Source organism: Peromyscus californicus, unplaced genomic scaffold (genome assembly GCF_007827085.1).
Source record: "Peromyscus californicus insignis strain IS unplaced genomic scaffold, ASM782708v3 Scaffold_19__1_contigs__length_69161282, whole genome shotgun sequence".
Lineage (NCBI taxonomy): Eukaryota > Metazoa > Chordata > Mammalia > Rodentia > Cricetidae > Peromyscus > Peromyscus californicus.
The window spans coordinates 65,338,900-65,344,899 of record NW_026294491.1 but is presented as its reverse complement, the minus strand read 5'-3'; the positions used below and the strand labels follow the sequence as shown (position 1 = coordinate 65,344,899).

Below are 6,000 nucleotides of genomic sequence, written 5' to 3'. Positions count from 1 at the left end.
TGACTGACCACTGTCGGGGGCTGCCTTCCTTACGTCCTGGGCATCCGGGGCTCTGGACAGTGAGAGCCCCGATTTTCGGGTCTCAGGCAGCTCTTTAGCGGAAACCTGCCTTTGACTTCACAAATAAGTGTTCAGTAGGGGTGCTCGGACCCTTGTCCTGGCTTACTCTTTTCTCCCAGTGGGGCAGTGGGGATGGGAAGTGGGGTGGGGAAATGTGGGCCGAGGTGGGGAGGTGTGCCAGGAAGTGGGAGTGGAGAGGCGAAGGTGGAGAAGAGCACGAGTCGGGTGGAATGGTGGTGGGAAGGGAAGACAGATGGATACAGGAAAGAAAATCCCGGAGCATTCTCACCAGAGGAGTCCCTGCAAATAAGACAGTGCTTCCTCCCCCTGGCGGGTGTTATTAGTACCAGACAGACCTCATTAAAACACAGGGCCTAGATCAGCCCTCCACCGCGCTGCTCCACTGCCTAAGGACCCTTCTTTGCCCAACCAGAACAGGGTAATCAATTAGATCTCAGCCCCTTATGGTAATGATGATAATAACGATAATGGCCGAGTTACAGAGTGCTCCCAAGCTTTTCCCATTTAATAATGCACGAGGAAGTGCCACTTGAAGTAAGGACAGAAGGCAGGAATCCATCCTGACCATTTGTCTCTAGGGTTCCTGCTCTCAAGCCCTGCATGGCAATTCTGTTTTGTTTTACTGGCCTCAAGGAGACACTATTCACATCTTCACTTTGGTTTATGCAATTTTCTCCTTGAGGAACCCATCTTGCTAGGCTAAGATAACCCAGTCCCCTCAAGATTTTAAACCTTTGGATGCCTGGATAAGGTGGGGGAAGAGAGGCTGAGGCCAGTGGCATTATTTCTCTCCTTGAGCACTACTTGCCCAGAGATAAACCCGGCAGCATGCGCGCTGCTTGGGGACGTTCCCACCTGTGGAATGGGTCCAGAATGGACCTTTATCCAGCTTTCCACCCCACCCTGGCCATCAGCATGTTGATGGCGGTCGCCTTCCCAGAAGCTTGTCTGGAATCTCGGTGCTCTCCTAAGCGGGTTCCAGAGCCCGGGACTGGGAAAGGCAGACTGGGGGAGGGCCGGGGGTTGCGGAGCGCTGGCGGCGCACAGGGCTGACGGGTCTCTCGCGCCCGACTGCCAGGGGCCGCTGGGCTTCCCCCAAGAAGATGCAGCGCAGCATATTTTGCACATGAGTTCAGAGGAAGAGGAAGTGTAGCAGGCGGACGCGCGGCGGCGGCGGCGGCGGCGCGGGGTGGGGTGGGTGGGGTGGGGGCGGCGGGGCTCGAGTCGGAGCGCGCAGGGCGCAGGGCGCAGCGAGCGGGAGCGCGGCGGCCACTGGCTCCGGGGAGGTACCCGCGCGGCCAGCGCCCGAGGGACCTACGACACGCGAGCGGCCGCGCCCCGCGCTCTGCCCCCACCCCCGGGGCCCCGTCGTCCGCGCGCCGCCCTGCTCTGCATGGCACAAACTTTCATCCCGGGACGCAGCACGCTGTCTCCGGGAGCCCGCGCCACGGTCGCCGCCACTGGTCCCCAGAGGTAGGTGGGCGTGCGGCGAGGTGGCGCGCAGAGGCCGCTGGCTCCGCCGCTTCCGATCCTGGTGAGCAGGGCGACAGCTCCTCTTGGCACCTCAGGGCTCCGGAGCTGCCAGGCGAGCCCCCTGGTCCAGGTCGCGTGGGGTTGGGGATCGATCGATGGGACGCCAGGTTCTGGGCCAACTTTTTTTTTTTTTTTTTAGAATGAAGAGAAAAAACAAAAAACACGCGAGTGCGTTGGGGAGACAGAGGGTCAGGTCGTCTGCGCGGGGTTGGGGTGGGGGCGGTCATGGGCTCCGCAGGCGCAGGAACTACTGGGAGGACGCGGAGGGAAGCTCGGAGGCTACAGGTGGGTTAGGACCAGAGACTAGTGGGTACCCGGCCCGGGACAGATGGGAGCTGCCACCACCCACGTGCTCCCGGAGAGGTGGGCTGACCCAGGGCAGAGGTGTGCGACTCTTGAAAGCAGACGGGCCACGCGCGGAGACTCGGTGGAGATTCCGGGAGCCGAGTCCCTGGCACCAGAAACGTTTTTTTTTCCCCTACTGAAATGGATTTTTCTTGCCTTGTCGTAACGCACTTAACTAGGCACGGGACAGGTCAGGATGGGCATGGGTTCTGGGCCGAGAGGAAGCCTGTCTGTCAGGCTAGTGCTCGGGGTCCGCTGTGGCACCGCTATCTTTGGAGGCCAGAATCGCGCAAGGGCAAGGTTAGCCCTGCGCGTGCTCCCTGCTGCCTCTTGGCTGCTGGCTCTCAGCTGCCCCCTGTGGGCGGTGGGTGGTGTCAGTGAGTTTGTTTAGGGGTTTACAGACAAAAACTACTTGTTTTTTTAAAGAGTCTGGCACAGATCTTTGTATGTGAGTGGCTGCCCAGATGCCCAGCAGTCGCCGCTTCTTCTCCACACAGCCGTTTTCAGATGCTGGGCGAGTGGTCAGAACAGGTGTCTCCCAACCCCTACCATGGGGTGTCATCTCAGGATAAGCCTTTTCCAGGAAGGAAGCCCGGGTGTAATGTGAGTGGCCTGCAAGTCTGTGGGTAGAGCTACTGAACCCAATATACCCGTGGCCGCCAGGATTCCTAATTTTACCTTCAGATCAGCTGAATTCTGGGGAAGTTCAGGTGACACACACGTCACCAGCCTCCCACCTTCAGAGGTTAAGCAACAAGCTGTATGGTGTGTGCTCTCTAACCTCAGTGAATCCGTGTAACCCTAGAGTGAGCTGGCATACTCTTCTGCCATCTGTACGGTTTCATGAGGCCTGAGCGATTCCAGCCCCGAGCTGGGAACCTCCCTGTGCTCACATTTGTGGGGCAGGCCACCGGCTTGTTTTGTCTTTGTCTTTCTAACATCATGGACAAGGGGCAAATGAAGTGGACTGTGTGATCAGCCAATGGATTTGGTGCGGGGATTGAAATAGAATAAATTGGGGCAACAAGTCAGTTCTTTCTCTCCCTCTGAAATGGGAATTTTTGGCTTGATTTCAAGTAATTGCTTTGTCTGCAGGGAAACAGGCCTGCGTGATGGGAGTTTTGTAAAGCTGCTTGTGTCCCTCCACGCTTCACTTACATCAGAGCTGAAGCTGTGTGGTCCCATGGCTTGGTGGCCGTGGCTGCCTTACCAAGGATTTCCTGTGTAGCCCTGGCTGGTCTGGATCTCTCACTATGTAGACCAGGCTGGCCTCACACTTGCAGCGATCCTTCTTCCAAGTGCTGGAATTATGACATGCACCAGCACAGCCAGCCCCCATTAAAACAGACAAACAAACAAAAATTACCATTTAGTAAAGTTGCCACGGTGACCATGAAAATACCTAGCTGGGCCCAGGGGCATGCTTGTGTGATCTCAGAATTCAGAAGGTAGAGGAGGCTGGAGAAGTTGGAGTTGGAGGCCAGCCTGGGCTACAAAAACAAAGACCCATAGGTAGCTTTTCTAACATTTTGCTCTGTTGGCGTTCTTACACGTCTAGCCAGCCATCTGTCTATCCAGTGTGTTGCTTCACATGTTTTAAATTAAGTTACATCTTGGTACAGGGTTACTTGTAGACTTTTCAACTCACATTTCATTAGTGTTCAACATGTGTTCATGTGTTCTTAGGGTAACACATGCATGACAGTGAAATACGCCTGCACATTGTTTTGACATTTGCACTGTGTAAACAGTCTTTATCAAGACGGATAATAGAGCATCAACCTGGGTTTCTTCATGGCCACCACTAGTCAGGTCCAGCCCCTAACTTCCCAGGGGCAACCACTGCTCTGTTTCAGCACGGGTCAGTTTAGCCTGTTTTCTGAACGTCTTACACGGATTTCTACAGTTCTGAATAAAGTTTCTTTTTCACTCAGTAATTCCATTTTGTTACTGATAAGTTATGTTCAGGAGGCGTGTGTGTGTGTGTGTGTGTGTGTGTGTGTGTGTGTGTGTGTGTGTGCCAGTTTGTTTGCGTATCCCCCTGTTCCTGGGTACGTGGGTTACAGCCCAGCTTTCTTGTTAGTTGCTGGTTATTGTGAAAGACAGTGATATGAATGTTTGTGCATTTGCTCACAGAGTTCCTGGGGACATAGTTCCCATTCTCATGAATAAATACCCGTGTCACAGAAGGGGTGTGTATAGTGTATAGGGGAGATTGCTAGGCTTTTTCTAGGTAGAGATTCCATTTCTCACTCCTAGAAAGAGTACAAATGTGATTCTGGAGCTCACATCCTAATCCCATTTCCCTAGCTCTAAATCAGGATGATTAGTTAGATCAGTGTTCCCCTGGGACACTCATGGACATGTTTTCATAGGTAGAAGGGACTATAAGATGCAGATCTTAGCGCTGTCACTTAATGGGTTTAATTTTAATTTTTTGTGTGTATGGTGTGTGTATGATGTGTGTGTGGTGTGTGTGTGTGTATGTGATGTGTGGTGTGTGTGTGTGTGTATGTGATGTGTGTGGTGTGTGTGTGTATGTGATGTGTGTGATGTGTGTGTGTGTGTGTGTGTGTGTGTGTGTGTGTGTGTGATGTGTTGTCCTCATTCGTGCCCAGCAAATGCTTTTCTTCCTGAGCCATCTCTCCAGCCCGTAGGTGGATTTAGACTTAGATTCCTGCCAGTGCTAAGATGGATGCCGTGTCTTCAGAGCTTCACAGAAGGGGTTTCCATAGGGAATAGACCCTAGGTTGTGAAAGATTGGGTGGGTGCTTGCTATAAAAGAAAAAAACAACCCCCAAGTTCTGCAGAACCCCACTGAACTTCTGCCTAGATATGCCTGGGGGATTCTGGGCTATTGGTGTGCTAATGTAAACTTGGTGGAGGTGCCCTTTGGATTTCGAGAATATGGGCATTGTCTTTGGGAGGCAGGGCAGAGTTGGAGGGGTGAGTGCAGAGCAGCTTTTCTGAGAATGTGATTTACCTTTTTTTTTTTTTGTGAGAAACACAGTCTTGCACACCCATCTTATTACTGAGAAAAGGGCTGTGGCCTCTCCGAGGCCCTTCCACCGTGGCCCCTCTGTGGGACCCGACCTAGTGCGATCCAGGAGGCAGGAAGTGTGGCTCTCTGGTGTATAACAGAGGGTGAAATGTTTCCACGTCCCTCAAGCTGTCTCAGTGCTGACCGAGTGTCTCGGGGACAGATGACTCAGGTGCGGTCTTGAGACGTTGGAAAGGGTCTGGGCTCTGTCACGTATGGAACTGCAGGAAAGATTGTGTGGTGCGGACCACAAGGAAAGGACACAGCAGACATCCACGAGAGGACTGAGCTGCCCGTCTGCCTGATTGTGTCTTGGGAGGGTGACAGTGGGTGCTAAGAGGTCACGGTCCCAACTGTCAGCAGGTGGTTCACCCCAGCGTGGGGGATGGGTATTAACTACTTGGACCCAGAGCAACTTTGCCGACACGAACTTCCTTGTAGCAGCACCGTTCTATTTCATCACCGATTGTACCGTCAGCATTAACAAAATATTAGGTGTTACCTGAGTCATCAGCCTGGAGGACAGTGAAGCTCGGTGGTCCCCAAGCCCCGGGTTTACCTTGCAGTGTTTCTGAAACCTTTAGGGGAGAGACTGTGGCACTCAGGTTTAGTGGCTGCAGAATCTTCTGGAAGCACAGTTCATAATACGTGAAGACAGAGTATAATAGAAGTGTCACTGGGGTAGTGAGAACAAGATGACAGGAAATGACACTCTGGAGTCACCTCCTTCAGTATTCTGTGTACTGTTGTCTCACAGGCATAGAGTTTTGGCACGGTTGGGGCTTGTAGAGCTCTGACTTTGGAGGTTGGCATGGTGACACAAATCTGTAATCTTAGCATTTAGGAGCTGTAGGCTGGAAGAAGGAGAGTTCAAGGCCAGCCTGGGCTACAGAAAAGAGCCCCTGACTCAAAAAGTAAAATACGGGCCAGCAAGATGGCTCAGCAGGCAAAGGGGCTTGTCTCGAAAGCCTTTTGACATGAGTTCAGTTCCCAGAGCTCAG

General features: G+C 53.1%; 1 protein-coding gene across 2 annotated transcripts in view; it reads left to right on the top strand.

Moving 5' to 3' along the window:
- The first annotated feature begins 1,311 nt into the window (after window positions 1-1,311).
- Window positions 1,312-6,000, top strand: part of Rftn1 (raftlin, lipid raft linker 1) — a 199,942-nt gene continuing 195,253 nt past the window's right edge. The window contains exon 1 of one of the 2 annotated variants that reach the window (XM_052745605.1): window positions 1,312-1,554. The gene's annotated coding sequence lies outside the window, so the exon portion shown is untranslated. Of the gene's footprint in view, window positions 1,555-1,641; window positions 1,722-6,000 lie in introns of those variants that run through there. The other variant, XM_052745607.1, reaches the window with a different exon arrangement.